This window comes from Pezoporus occidentalis, unplaced genomic scaffold (genome assembly GCF_034315485.1).
Source record: "Pezoporus occidentalis ecotype Australia unplaced genomic scaffold, CSIRO_AGI_Poc_V1 ctg216, whole genome shotgun sequence".
NCBI classification, from domain to species: domain Eukaryota; kingdom Metazoa; phylum Chordata; class Aves; order Psittaciformes; family Psittacidae; genus Pezoporus; species Pezoporus occidentalis.
In genome coordinates this window covers 1241803-1257678 of record NW_026914029.1, presented here as the reverse complement: position 1 = coordinate 1257678, position 15876 = coordinate 1241803, and the positions used below count along the sequence as shown (strand labels likewise).

The window sequence follows — 15876 nt, the reverse complement described above, 5'->3', positions numbered from 1 at the left end:
TCCAGGCTGCTGGTCACGTCTTGGTGTATTCCAGGAAGGTTTCTGGAGTAGGTGCTTCCAAAGAGGTGACACTGGGAGGTGATGCCCAGAGGAGGTCCCTGAGGTAGCTGCAGTAACCTGAATTTGCACCAAACCAGCATCCCATAGTCAGTGACCTGACTCCATCCTGGTCCTGAACACCTTGGGAAACTGGGAGAGACTAACCTCAGGTCTGGATGCATCCGACATCCCCAACCTGCTCGGGAGTGGTGTCTTCTTCCCATAGCAAAGTGATTTACGTTTCTCTTCCCCCCTTTCCTTCAAGTTTTGCAGACCTTTGTTTTAAAAAGGAACACAGCAAAGCCAAAAGCATTTTGGTTTCTGGCACCAGAACTCCTCTTGGGAGCCGAATTCCCACCGAAAGGATCACATTGCTGGGGAGATCCAGCCTGAGATAGAGATAAATCCAACGGGCAGACAGAGCACTGCGAACCCTCTGCAAGCATGGAGTGGAGGGGTTTGTCTGGGATGATTCTGAAGGGAATCCTTTGCTAAAGCTTGGAGCTGCAGCCTAAAGTCACAGCTCTTTGGCTCCCAAAGAGTAACATTTTCCCAAGTGCCCCAAAGCCTTTAATCCTAATGGGATTTAGGGCTTAATTTCTTCAACAACTTGGAAGCACGTCCCAGGAATGATTCTCACACCCCACTGCATGGCTTTGTGTGTGAACTGGGCTGGATTTAAGGACCACCACCATCTCCTTCTCTCCTGAAAGAACTCTTCCACATGGATGCTTGCAGGTAACATGGATTTGGCCTTTGCTTAGATGATCCCAGTGCTACAGGGCCCCCCTCTTTGATACGAGCTGCTAACAGCTACTGTAATGTTACAGCTGCTACCGAGGAGCTGGAAAGGCCATTGACAGGAGGAGTTTTCCATCCATCCCGAGCGCAGACATCAGCCACATTTTTGGAATAGCTCAAGGAATCGGGATGCCAGAGATGTGTCATTGGTCTGGGGGGTGGTGGTGGGGGGAATGACAGGAGGTTTGATGTCCCGTGCCGCACTCAGTGCTATAAAGCTCTCTATGTGCATACACGGATATATATCTCTCCATACATAAAGCAAAGAGATTCCATACTTGTGGAAAAAGCACTCAGTAAGCCTAGTTCCCCTGGAAGCACTTGGTAAAAACATCAGGCACAAGGTTAGGGAAAATATAGGAATACTTCACACAGATGCCTGACAGTGGCTTTCCCCCCCTCCTTTTCTTCTTGCTTTTCTAACCACAGTGTTGGGAAGAGGGAAGAAATACCAAGCAGATAGAAAATGGGCACTCTGGAATGCCAGGCTCCATGATTTGCAAAGGGAATTCTGCCTAATCCCTACCAGACACAGCTCAATGTACAAGTGGCACCAAGCAAAGGTGCAGATGAGGCGCTGCAATGCAAAGAGATGCTTGCGGCATTCCCTGGTTCTCCATCCTAGGATCCTGCAATGCTTTGGGTTAAATGCCAAGCTTTGCATTGCTGTTGCTCTCAGCATTGGGCATAAACTCTCCCCAAAGTTCCAGCTTCAGGTGCATTTGGAGCGAAAATAAAGCCACAGTTTGGGCTTTAAGCCTCTGCTCTGGTTATTTCCAAGTCACAGCATCACAGCCAAATCCTTCCCTACCACAAGCACTGTTGTTCCTTCTAGTAAACACACTCAGGATAAGGGATGGAGAACAGCTCTTCCAAGGCATTAGCCAGGGCCTCAGCACCCTCACAGGGAAGAGCTTCTGCCTAAGAGCTCATCTCAGTCTCCCCTTGGGCAGGTTAAAGCCATTCCCCTTGGCCTGTCCCTGCATCCCTTGTCCCAAGCCCCTCTCCAGGTTTCCTGCAGCCCCTTTAGGCACTGGAGCTGCTCTAAGGTCTCCGCCTCAGGAGCCTTCTCTTCTCCAGGCTGACCCAGCCCAGCTCTCTCAGCCTGGCTCCAGAGCTGCTGCAATCCTTGGAGCATCGTTTACCAGCATCCAGCAGAGATGAAAGCGGGGGGTGAGACCAGAGGACATGGTGATGGGCTGCTCCCCAGCCATGTCACCTCTGCTTCCCCACCAGGAACCGAGGATCTGCGCCCTGCAAAGGGCTTTGGGCTCCCAGCTGAATAGCCCCACTGAGATGCCTGTAACTGAACACATCCCAAATCACTACACAAAGGAGGGGTTTTGGATGCCTCGAGTAAAAGGTTCCCTTGCTTTCAGCTCCCCCAGCACAGCAGGATGCTCTTCTCCTGCCAAGGAGCCAGGAAAAGCCAGGAAAACCACCCCAAAAAGAGGGGTTACACCGCTCCCAGCCACTCTTCACCTGCATTGAGGGGTTCGCTGCACCCACTGGCCATCCTGTAGGGAAAACACTGGTATATGGAGACTGGAATGGCGAGATAGAGGAGGGGAAAAGGCTGGATTATCCTCTTGGATCCACCGGTGTGCCAGTTTTGTCCTCAAACAGCACAAGGAACCACAAGTCCACGCTGGTTTTTGGAAAGCATTCCAAAAAGGAAGCAATTTTGAGAAGGTAAAAATAGTCCCTTAGGACTTCTTCAGATAACTTCAGCCCAGGTTTGGATTCTCTCAGCCCTGTAATTTGTGATCCGAAGCACAACGGCACTTCTAAATTGTCACCTCCTAAATTTAGCGGCACGAATGGGAATGGAAACAGGACAAGGCATTCCCAACAGGCTGAAGCCTTGACTTGATAGGAAACCCTTCAGGTTTTGCCCTTTTCTTAGCTGAGAAAAGCCAACAGCATGATTTGGCCTGAGCCACAAACACTTTCTTAATGCTTTTAACCCCCCGGGAACCATCATTCACCCAGGTCAGGCTCCGTGTACCTGCCCTGGGACACCTCGCACAAGGCAGAGCTGAAGACTTGCTGAAGGCTAAGCCAAGCTTTTCAGATGGGTCCTTCCAGCCCATTTAAGCTGAAGAGCTGCAGATGCCATAAGGAGGTTTGGGCTGGAATTCACATAATGGTTTGGTTTGGGTTGGAAGGGGCCTTAAAGCTCGTCCTTAAACCCACACATTCCATTAGAGCAGCTTGCTCCAAGCCCCTGTGTCCAACCTGGCCTTAAACACTGCCAGGGATGGGGCAGCCACAGCTTCTCTGGGCCTCACTGCCCTCCTAATACCCTATTTCAATCTCCCCTCTGGCAGGTTGAAGCCATTTCCCTTGTCCTGCTCCTACATCCCTTATCCAAAGCCCCTCTCCAGCTTTCTCGTAGCCCCTTTAGGTATTCATTCATAAAAAAAGCTCCATGTTTAATGAGATGACAGCATTAGCTCAAGTTTAAGGCAGTTTTTAAGCTGTTTCCATGTACAGTTCCTAAGTGTGGAAAGAACAGATGTGCCGGAGACCGAGGTTCGGTCATCCCTGCGACACGTGCTTTGGATGCAGGATGCTCTCCCCTCGTATCCAAGCCCGGGGTGTGGGAATTGGCAGCAGAGGAGGTCGAGAGGGGAAGTTTGGGTGGACCCCGAGCTGCAAAGGTGATGGGCAGCCACGGCAGGGCTGACCTCAGCCCCACTTACATGGCTTGGGGATGATTTAAAGCAGGCGTGGTGGGGCTGGGTGGGCCTGGGTGCTGGATGCGGTGGGCTGCAGCCTAGAGGAAGCCTGCCCGTAATGATACCCAAGGGGGTCTGAGGCCTCTAAAACCCCCTTAGAGCAGTGAGCCAGGGTGGAAATAAAGCATGGGGCTCCTTATTTCAGCCACACACCTCCAGCTTTTCCCCCAGATATGTGGGAAATAGCCGGTATTCCATGAACTCCCCATAGCTCCTGTAGCCGGGAGGGAGCTTTTAATGGATTTACTCCTTTTTTAATGGAATTACTCCTTTTTTAACCATTCCTGCCCTCAGAGTGGGTTTCCCTGACCAGAAAAGCAGCAAACCCATGTAAATGGGAACAAAGGGAAGAAAAGAGCGAGCGAGCAGAGCTCACGGCTGTGATTTGAGGGGAGTTTTCCTGCTCCACACAAGAGGTTTGTGGCCTCAGTGGTTAAAATAGAGGCAAGGGAAGGAAAAAAAAAGACAACAAAGCACTCTGGGTCAAAAGGGAGTGAGTCTTTGGAGAGCTTTCAGGAGCTAAAAGGCAAATCTCCACACAACTGCTTTGGGTCAATGTAATATTTTCTCTGCTTTAACCCAGTGTTGTGTTCCCCTTTGATTCATTCTTTTAATTGGGTTTATGCTTGTAGTGGAGGCGAACGTTTTCACATCCAGAAAGCAGGGTCAAAAGGGTGTATTTAGAGAAATGTTGAAGGAAAACAGCTCCCCATCCAAAATAATAATAATCATCATAAAAAGAGACCTTTTTTTTCTGGCCAGAAAGGACTTGCCAAATGAGCCTGGTATTTGTGACTCATTGCTCCAGCACGTACTCGAGTGAATTTACTATTTGTCAAGGCAAAAGAAAGGTTAACCTCACTCTAATGAGAGCACATATACCTCAGGGGCACGGCAACAGGCTTGCTGGAGAAGAAAAGGGGTTTCAAAGACCTCCTATGTGCTCCGCTGTTGTTTCGTGGCCCTGCGTGAACTGGGTGTAAAATAGAGATGAAACCCAGCACTAACCCCCTCGCACCTCACTCCCTGTCCATATACCTGCAGGAAGACCTTAGTCCAGCAGATATGGGTTGAGGGTTATTTCCATGGCAAAGCAGGGCACGGCAAATGGGATTGGTCAGCAGGAAAAGCCACTGGTGGTGCTGGCATCTCTCTTGCAAAGAAGCCAGTTCAAGCATTAATAGGACCTTAATATGTATTAGTTTCCCCCTATCCTGCACATCACCCCAAAACCCCTTCTACTACCTCAGACGCCCTTTTACTACCCCAAAATGCCCTTCTACAACCCCAAAACCCCTTCTACTACAACAAACCCCCTTTTACTACCCCAAAACCCCTTCTACTATACCAATCGCCCTTTGACTAAACCAAAACCCCTACTACACCAAACCCCCTTTTACTACCCCACAACCCCTTCTACTACAGCAAACCCCCTTTTACTACAGCAAACCCCCTTTTGCTACCCCAAACCCCCTTCTACTACACCAAACTCCCTTTTGCTACACCAAACCCCCTTCTACTACAACCCCCTTTTGCTACCCCAAAATGCCTTCTACTACCCCAAACCCCCTTTTACTACCCCGCAACCCCTTCTACTACACCAAACCCCCTTTTACTACCCCAAAACCCCTTCTACTACACCAAACCCCCTTTTACTACCCCAAAACCCCTTCTACTACACCAAACCCCCTTTTACTACCCCAAACCCCCTTTTACTACACCAAACCCCTTTTGCTACCCCAACCCCCCTTTTACTACAACAAAACCCCTTTTACTACCCCAAACCCCCTTCTACTACACCAAACCCCCTTTTACTACACCAAACCCCCTTTTACTACACCAAACCCCTTTTGCTACCCCTTCTACTACACCAATCCCCCTTTTCCTACACCAAACCCCCTTTTCCTACACCAAACCCCTTTTGCTACCCCAAAACCCCTTCTACTACACCAATCCCCCTTTTACTACCCCAAACCCCCTTTTACTACCCCAAACCCCTTCTACTACAACAAACCCCCTTTTGCTGACCCAAACCCCCTTCTACTACCCCAAACCCCCTTTTGCTATCCCAAAACCCCTTCTACTACCCCAAACCCCCTTTTACTACCCCAAACCCCCTTTTGCTATCCCAAAACCCCTTCTACTACAACAAACCCCCTTTTACTACCCCAAACCCTTTCTACTACACCAAACCCCCTTTTAGTACAACAAACCCCCTTTTGCTACCCCAAAACCCCTTCTACTACAACAAACCCCCTTTTGCTGACCCAAACCCCCTTCTACTACACCAAACCCCCTTTTACTACCCCAAACCCCCTTCTACTACCCCAAACCCCCTTTTACTACACCAAACCCCCTTCTACTACCCCAAAACCATTTGTGGCCCATTCCCATTCCCTCATCCAACAGAAGAGCATTTCTAGGGAGGCTCAGCAGCATCAACAGCCCAGGAATAGCCCAACTCTTTGAATCAGCCCAAAGTCACTTGGGATGCCTGTGGCAAAGCCTCCAGTTCTCCAAGTTAGGATTTGCCCCTGGGATTTACATGCCCCAGGAAAAACACCACTGGGACAACTGAACACTCAGTGAAGGCTTAAATGCAAGAGGTGGAATTACAGGTGCTGATAACAGAGTCCCCAAGCTCTGCTTTGCTCCATGGTTCTTCTATGGAGCTTCCTCCCTTCAGGCTCAACACCAAAAATCCCTGCTAGGATTGCTTCAAAGATGTCCATGAGGTCATTTTCCCAAGGGAAGCTCGTGCTTTCATTTCAGTGGGAAAAGCTCACTGAAAACATCTGATTTCCTTGAAAGTGTTTCACTTGAGTTAGTGGAAAAGCCCCAAACCTGTAAACTGAGAAATTCCACTTCGAGCACAGAACGATCCAGCTTTGGCCATTGGCACCTTATTGCTTTTCCAACAAAAATCAACATTTTCCTTGTTCTTTTGTCCTGGACACATCACAGATGAACATATTTCCTGGGCAAACAGCACATGGGCCTCAACTCCACATTCAGGCATCTCCATGGGACTGGAAACACGCAGGACTCTGGTTTCCAACTGCCTGGATAAGGATCTGAAAGCAATGCTTGAGCATGGCGATGCTTCCAAGACCACCAGAGCACATTATAGGGACATTATAGGGATAAGACCTCTTCACATACAGAGATGGCCACAAATAGACTCAGTTCCATCTCCCCACTCCCTGAAGCTCCCTTGGCTCAAGCACCACTTCAGTTGTCCCTGAATAACTCAATGCCATTCCCCAAAGTTGTTGTTTTCCTTCTTTCCATGAAGGCACCTGCTTGTTCCCGATGCTGCTAATGAATAATCCCGCATTATCCATGAAGTGCTCAATGGCACCATGATCTCATCAGGCATTAACCACGCATGAGACCAGCTTAGCAACCAGGCAAAACACAGCAGCACAAGCTGGAGACCACTCCAGGCACAGATGGGCTTGCTGACTACTTAGGAAACAAACCCTTTCCCTGGTGATAAGGACATGGGCACCAGGAGAGATGAAAGAGGCTCAGATGGGGCTTGGGCCGTGTGCTGGATCCCACTCCCACCCTGATGAACTTCATTAGATTCCTTAAATCCCATTGTCCATCCTTTTTTACCTCCTCCTTCCTGCTGCTTGTCCCATCTTCCCCATTGACCTCTCTGCTGCAGCAGAAGCATGTGTGGGATGAGACCAACACTTCCACTCAAGGCTTTTTCAAGGCATCACGAGCAGAAACAGCCTCGATGTTTCACCAGCAGAAAATCCTCCTCCTCGCTGGCTTAGGCACTGAGAAGAGAAGCAACCAAAGCAACAGCACTGGGGAGACCAAACCAGCGTTGAACCAGGCTTGCCCCAACCCAGTGGCAAGGTGAAGCACTCGAGCTGCAATAAACTGAGGCTTCATTGCATCACAAGCCTGGAGCCTGGTGCTCTTCATCCCCATCCTGATCAAAGCCAGCAGGAGCTGGAACAGCAGGATGGATTCCACTTATCTAATCATCAGCTTTTCTGTCCCCAGACACACTGGAGCCAAAGGCTGGAGTCCCACCAGGATTCACCATGTTGTTTGGCTTTAGGAGGTTCCCTTCTGATGGGAGCTTGAAATTCCAGCCCTGCAATGGGGAGATGGTTCCTAAGAGGGAACAGACCAGTAGTTAAGTGCAGCCTGGCCCCAAATTGTCTCTTGTTCTGTACTTCTGTGAGGCCCCTGATCTCCATCCTTTGCACTCCAGGTCCTGATTCTACAGAGCACCTTGACGTGCTTACATGGGAAGAGGCTGTTATTTCACATTGAAACAGGTCCTGATCCTGCTATCCCATGCCCCACATGACACTTCTTGATCTGGAGGACACGGGGTGACTCACACTAAGCAAAACCACTTGCATCACTTGAGCAAAATCACTTACTTAGGGATTGTGTGAAGGACTTACAAAGCTCAGCCTTACTCAAGTTAACCCCACTCTACCACCCCTGAACAGAACTCGCTCTTTCCAGGCTGGGTATTAATCCCATTCTGGTCTGCATTGGAAGGGACATTAAAGCTCATTCAGTTCCAACACTGCCAAGTGTGACAAGTCTTAGTCACCTCCTAACACCAAAATGGGATTTCCAGGCTCGGGGTGGAATGGGACAGTGGCTGGAAACCCCTTTCTCTCACCTTCTCCCACTTCAGTGCAGGGAGAAGGGGTGTATTGTATCTGCACAGGGCACCTGGATCAATCTGAAGCCTCCAGCTTGATACTTTAGGGCATCATTAAACTCTCACTGATGGGAAAACACCACCCTTCATTATAGTTTTATATATGAAATCTGGGTTTCTTCTCTCCTTACCTTTGTGGATGGCTCTGGAGCCAGCTCAGAGTCTACCTAGCAACACTTCAGCTTGCTCTTTCGGGATGCCATTCCCTACAGAGGCTTTTCTGCTGGAGCCAAATACTTGGCGTGCCTGGAGTAAGCAGCCTGTAAAAAGCAGAGGTGGGAAGTTTGTTTTTTCTTGCTGAACAAGCTTTGAAGCAAAGAGCCTTTTGCCTGCTTTGTATCCTTCTGTTTCCACAAGGGGAAAGTGGTGCTGGTGGTTACACAGGACCTAAACACATCCACATTGTAGCTGGCGCTGAACCCAACACATCTTAGACCAGAGCAGCAAAACAGCCCAGAACCTTCTGCAAATAAACTCCACCTCACTTGAACACTACCAATAGCCTCAAAAGCCACCCTGAAAGAACAACAGGAAGAGCTGCAGCCAACCATGATGCTTGCTTTATTGTTGTTTTCATCCCCCCCCCCATCACAACTGGGTTTTTTTTCCCATTAAACACTGAATTATTCTACAGAAACCTCTCGGTTTCCAGCCAATTCAGAGCAATGCTTGATGCTGCAACGACCCATTTTACTCTCAAGTGGAATATTCAGGGAGCCAGCTCCAGAGCCAGTTCCCTGTTGCTGGATCCCGTTCATCCCTGGCAAGGAGCCGATGGATTCAGGGAGGAATTGGGTTCATTCTGTCCAGTTAGAAGGCAGAGACGTCAGAGGAACAGGCAGTGCAGAGCCCAGCTCTCATCTCACGCCCTCCCTGCACTGATTTCAGTGTGCTCTGAGCTAGCACAGATATCAGAGCTCTGCTCACACATGCTTGTGCACAACACATGTTGGGCTGAATGAGCCCAATGCTTCTCCAATACAGCTTGTACTTTGCAATAGAATTCCTAGAACACTGGAGACACAGTAATCCACTTAGTGTGGATGCAGGAAGAACTGGGAGTGAGGGGAATTCTCACAAATAAAGAGCTGGAGAGTCAATGAAGCAACCAGATGGCAGGAGATGCTGGATGAGGGCTGGCCGGGGATGCAGCTGGGGCTTGGAGGATTACAAGGCAGCGGGAGAGGAGCAGAGGGAGTTCAAGGGGTCCAGGTCACAGGGACATGTAAGTGGATTTAAGGGAACAGCATTGATGCAAGTCTCATGCTTTGGGTTTGGAGGAAGGTCTGATTCATACCAATGCAGAGTCAGCTTTGCAGGTCAGCTTAAGGTCTTTGAAAGCAAGGCAACCAGCAACCCTGCTGTGCCTTTTACCCCTGGAGCAGGGACACTGGGTACAAACTGGTCCAGGTTTGAGCTTACCTGGATCAACACATCTCCCACATCAGCTCCAAATACAGGGTTGCAACTGGAACACAGCCAGGGAAATGCAACCTGCTGCATACAAGGGCCTGTAGGGACAGGACAAAGGGGAATGGCTTTAACCCGATACAGGGAAGATTGAGATCCTAGGAAGGACTGGAGCTGATGGTCACAGGCTTGAAAACCAGTTTGCTGTGCCAGGAAGACAGTGTAAAATGGAAACTAACCCATCGAAGAAAGCAAAACGCAGAGCTCGGCAGTCAGGGATGGTAAGGCAGGCAGGGGTGGTAAACCAGTGGTGGGATAGGCTACAATAGCTTTCCAACAGCTTAGGATTGCGCTGTAGGCTGTCCTGGGATTTTTCCAGCCAAACCTCTGTGCTTAATGTACTTTGGATAGTTGTGCCAGGCTCTTATTGCTATTTTACCATGGTTTTATCATCATCTAATGAAGAGTGGGATTCCTTTTTGGCATCCTTGGCTCCTGCCTCCTTGCTCGGGTCCCAGAGCGATGTGTGCTCCCTGGCTTGCGTTCCAGACTCCCTGCTTCCTGAAGGTAAAGACAACCGAGAGGTAGCAGAGCCCAGACCCAGCCTGATGCTGCAAAGAGCCCTGCGGTTTGGTAGGCAGGGGTTAAGCAGAGGCAGCAGAACCTGAGTGCTGTGGCCTTTATCTGCCTGCTCAAGGAGCTGCAGCCCCCACAAGGAACCAAAGGGCCGGTTCTGCAATGCCCACCCATGGAGACGCAGCGAGGTCGGGACCTAACGTCGCGTTGCAACACGCTGCAGTTGCTAGAGATGGGGAGAGGAAGAGCCAGCGGGGCCAAAGCAGCCTCCTCCTCCTCCCAAATCACTATTGCAAGCAGTGATCAACAACACAGCAGTTTCCTTCCTTACCCAGTATCAAGTATCCCCCCCAGTCAAACAGTGGCTGTGTTCCCACTGCATCCCTCCTCTGAAGGATGCTCGAGTGCTCCAGCCCTATAAAGAGCTCCATGCAGATCCCAGGGCAGGATCAGACCTTCAGGGAATGCATCTTCCCCCCCCCCCCAATAGCAAGAAGCCTAAAAGAAAACTGAAGCTGAATTCCAGTATATTCCATTACACCATATAGTCCTGGATTAAGGTTCCCAAGCTTAATAAAGCTGTTATTGTCCAGTTATTAATGACTGCTTATTAAAACCATATTTATTGCATGTGGTGCTGAGAGATCTCACAGAGAGAGCCTGGGGCACCAATCCTCCTTCCAGCCCATAGTGTTTAATGAGAGATACATGTGTATGGGGTTGTTAATGCACGGCAAGTATGGTTTTAATAAGCACTTGTGCCCCAGCTGAGGCAGTGCACACAGACCTGTGAGATGGAAATGAAATGCACATTTAGAAGCAGCATTAGTGGCTGTTTGGGATGGGATGGAAATACATTACCTCGGAAAAGGGAGATTTTTCATTGCATTAATAACAGTTTTAAGGATGTTTGGTATGGGAGATGGACAGGGCAGGGTCCAAACCCTGCTGCATCCCCCTTGCTGCCCAGCATTGCTCCCTAATTACACATGGGGCTTCAAAATGAGTTTTTATCCCAAGAGACGACTTGGTGAGATGCAGAGATAGCATCAATATGAAGGACAAAGCCCTTTACAAACAACAGGCCTCTTGCTTCCCATAGCCCAGGGTTAGTTGTGGCTGCCCCATCCCTGGCAGTGTTCAAGGCCAGGATGGATGGGGCTTGGAGCAACCTGCTCCAGTGGAAGATGTCCTTGCCCATGGCTTTAAGGATGAGCTTTAAGGTCCCTTCCAACCCCAAACCACTCTGGGATTCTATGAGGGGGCCTTTGTCTCTCTTTGGACCCATTCACCCCATCACACAACGATGTCTCAGCTGCACAAGGCACAACCCTCACCTTCCCCACTCTGCCCACATCCCCAGAGCCACTCAGCCCACTTGCCCCCTGTTTATGTGCTCAGCCCCACGGGGTTTCATTCTGAGCCCTGAGTTTTGGAGCAGTCACAACTGCTCCCCCCATCCTTCCCCTTTTTCTTCTCCCTCCAAGCAGCTTAAGCCAGAGGCTGGGGTAGGAGGGGAACCGCTGCCAGAAAAGCTCCTAACAGCCCTCTTTGGAGACGGGGTTTATACACTCAGCTGTCCCTTGTAAACTAAGCCCTGTGTGAGATTCATTCCCCCCAACCTTTCAATCCCCCCCCCCTCCCCTCCTGCTTTGCTCACGCTGCAAGTATGCAGGGAAAAATGCTTTGGGACAAGAATGTCCTTTTGTGCTGCAGGAGCAAAACCAACCCAAGCCAGGCTGCAAAGACACAGCGGGGAGCATCAGTGCTGCCTTGTCCTGCCCTTCCTGGAGGGGTCCAGAGGGTTCTGCTGGACAGAGAAAGGTCCCTCTTCCAGATACAGGTTCTCCAATTCCATTGTGGCCAAAGCCCTGTTGTTCTGCACTGCAGCAACGTCAGCGCTGTGATCTGTAAGTGGAAGTGACAGCAAAGGGATTCTGTTGGGATCCAGGATGGAGTTCCTGCAGTCTGAGCACTAGGGGGGACCAAATAAAGCCACAGCACAAAGGGCAAGGTCTGCACACCAGGAGCAGCTCTTGGTGGGCACTACTGATCCTGAGGTGGAGTCCCATGGGGGAAGTATTGGTTTTCCATGGAAGCAGGGATGCTTCATTGGTTAAATGGGTGGCATCTCAGCTGGAGATGGGACCCATCCCACTCGCATCCCTCTCTGAGGCTTCTGGTGTGCATGGGAAGGAGGGAATCATAGATCACAGACTGGCTGGGATTGGAAGGGACCTTAAAGCTATCTGGTGACACCTTCCACTGGACCAGGTTGCTCCAAGCCCCTGTGTCCAACCTGGCCTTGAGCACTGCCAGGGATGGGGCAGCCACAGCTTCTCTGGGCACCCTGTGCCAGCACCTCAGCACCCTCACAGGGAAGAGCTTCTGCCTAAGAGCTCATCTCAGTCTCCCCTCTGGCAGGTTAAAGCCATTCCCATTGTCCTGTCCCTACATCCCTTATCCAAAGCCTCTCTCCAGGTTTCTTGCAGCCCCTTTAGAAGACAGCACCATCCCCACAGGACCTGACGTGGCCAAACCCTTTGGAAAAGGGAACCAGTGAGCACTGTCTGCCTTGGAGCAGGATTAAAAAGGAGAGGAAAACAGGATTTGCTGTGTTGTGGCCAGAGCGGATGTGTCAGCACAGCACGTCCCCAGGGGAAAGGAGTTCTGGCTCCAGCTGGGACAGCCTCACAGTGTAGGAAAAAAGGGTCCCAAAACCATGCGTCCCTGCTGACCAGATGTGCTCTGCACATGCCTGGGAGAAGGAATTCCAGCTCCTTTGGCTAAGTGCTGTCACTTCCCTGCCTTGCCAGCCCCGAGAGGGATGATGCCAGGGGCTGGCAGAAGGTGCCTTGTGTTGGCAGGGCTGTGTTGGGAAGCTGGCAGCACCCAGAGCATCCTTAGCACAACCCACATCCCCCAGGAGCTCAGGAGGAGCTCAGCGATGGGTGATGCTGTCCCAGGAGCTGTCACATCATGTAAAGGCATCACCCATCAAAGCAGGTGTGAGAACCCATGCTGGGGTCTCACTGTGGTCCTGGGTGCTACACAAGTACCATGACTGCAGCCACGCTGCCTTCTCCAGCATGGCCTGGGCCCTGAGCCCAAGCTTTGCACTCCCTGAGTTAATGGAAATCTTATACACATGGAGCTGGCCCCTTCCCAAAGACACTCCACACGGCTCCGTGCTCTGCACATGGATGCAGTGGAGGGGACCGAGGGAGGAAGGAGCCAGAAGTCATCCAACAGGCAGCAGGGCATGGTAAAGAGCCCTGCTCTTGTATCTCCTCCTTGGTGCAAGCTGATCTAAGCCACCTCGTACATCCCAAAAAAGCTCTTTTCAATAGGGTTGGGCAAAGAGGACCCCAGGGCTCACCTATCACTTCAGGCACGAGGTGCCAAAGCAGTGGGAATCATCCCTTCCCAGGGTTATCCTGCACTGAGAGATTAAACCCACTAACATCCCATAGATCCAACCTATTCGTGGTGCAAGGAGCCAAAGTTAAGCCCTATCCCTGGCAGTGTTCAAGGCCAGGGGCTTGGAGCATCTGCTCTAGTGGAAGGCATGGAGCTAGATGAGTTTAAAGGTTCCTTCCAACCTAAACCACTCTGGGATTCCACAACAATCCGAGACAGAAGAGGTCCAAGGTTTCTGCCATCCCTGACAGCTCCATGATGCCTGGAGCTGGTTTTAACCCCCATGCAATGCATGGCCCCTTCCACCCCACTGCAGAGCCCAGACCTAAGGAGGGTCTTGTTCTTCCTAACATGTTTTACACCTCCTCTAAGCAGCCTGCCAGCTGGATGCCTGCGCTCTCAGGGCCATTCTATGCATCATCTAAACAGCATCTGAAATGAAAGGGCTTCGTTAACTGACATGTTTGCTGGGAAGAGCCAAGCAGACTCAACAGGATATGGAATGCTCACGTTAATTTCCATGAGTACAGCAATCTGAAAGCCTTGGGAATTAATGGCAAGGCTTCTGTTGCCTTCACGGGGAGCACAAGGAATGACCAGAGATGAGACAAGGAACTGCCGCTCGCTTGGGCACCAGGGTCACACCAAAGGGGAATTGTCCCTTTGCTCACAAGCCTGTGGTGTTCCTCCCTTTGGGAATAGAAAGGGAATTGCACCAAATTGGTTTTTTTCCCTCCTGCTTTTCTCCCTGTTTCCTCTACGTGGAAAAGAGGTTTCCAAAAGGGGAAATGCCTTCCCTGCAGCAAACCCAAACCTGTTGTTGAAAGCTGAGAGTTGGTATTTGCACCCGAGAGGAGGAGTTCTGACTCTGTCACAGCTCCCAAATCTGGAAAGCCTGAACTGAAGTGCAGATTTAAAGCTTATTTTAGAAGCGTGACAGCAAATAACCCTGCAGGTGTGAAAGGAGGATGCACCCGCAGATGGAAGGTTCCCTCTCAAAGCATCCCACCACCAAGCACTAAAACCCACTTTGCACACACAAGCTGCATTTAACCTTTTCAGATGGGATTCTATCCGTGGCTAGAAGAACCAGCTTGGAGCAACCTGCTCTAGTGGGAGGTATCCCTGCCTGTGGCTTTAAGGATGAGCTTTATGGTCCCTTCCAACCCACATCTATGGCTCTCCCTCAGCCCCTTCCAGCCCAGGAGGGCAGCCAAAAAGTGTCAGCAAGTGACTCACCAGCAATGGAAAGACTTGTGCTGCTAAGGCCAGCTCCTGGCCCTGGCTCTTGCGACTGACACAACCACTTGGCCTTCACCCTTGCTTTAATCTATAGATCTACAGCCCACATCACTTTGCTCCAGAGGTCTCTCAGTGTCTTCTTGGTCCCCTTCTCTCCCCACCTAGGCCAACATGGGGCTGAAGGAAGAAAAGCAGAGGTGCCTCTTGAAGCTGGCCTTAAATCCTGACACTCTGTGACATGAAAAGCTTCCAGGGGGGAAGAACCAAGCTAAGGAAAGCAGTAAAAGCCTCAGGGCTTGTCAGGAAGGTAGCAGGGAGTGGAATGCTCTGGTCATTTCCTGGCCATGGGCAGCCTACAGCTGTGGGATGCCCTTTAAAATAGGTACAAGAGGCTGGAGGTAGCCGAGAGCAAGTGGAGTGGGAACTATTACATACATCATCCATAGGCAATCTGTGCAGGGTGCCCAGAGAAGCTGTGGCTGCCCCATCCCTGGCAGCGTTCAAGGCCAGGTTGGACACAAGGGCTTGGAGCAAGCTGCTCTAGTGGAAGGGGTCCCTGCTCGTGGCAGGGGTTGGAACTGGATGAGCTTTAAGGTCCCTTCCAACACAAACCAGGCTGGGATTCCATGATTCTATGTGACAAACTCCCTGTATGAAGCCATTCAGACCCAGATGCTTTCCAGTGCATCCTAATAACAGATAATTCCCATTCCCCTGATTTGATGCACTGTCCCACCTCATCTGCCTCCTTTCCTGCCGTTTATACCCCTCCTCCCTGCTGAGCCAGCTATTCCCAAACTCCACTTGTGCTGGCTTCAGCTTCAGCACTGACTCTTCCCAGTCCATCTGTGAAAGCTCAGCCTAATGCGTAAGGCCTGTGCACTTACACGCAGCAGAGGTTTAAGCAAGGAGAAAGTGTCTCCAGCAGATCCAAGACTGCTC

At 50.6% G+C, this 15876-nt stretch overlaps 1 long non-coding RNA gene across 1 annotated transcript in view; it reads right to left on the bottom strand.

The window, feature by feature from the left end:
• LOC134164331 (uncharacterized) overlaps positions 1-15876 on the bottom strand; it is a 62387-nt gene that overhangs the window by 17264 nt on the left and 29247 nt on the right. Inside the window, exon 4 of the long non-coding RNA XR_009965104.1 lies at positions 14932-15111. This is a non-coding gene — a long non-coding RNA (uncharacterized LOC134164331). The remainder of the gene's footprint in view (positions 1-14931; positions 15112-15876) is intronic.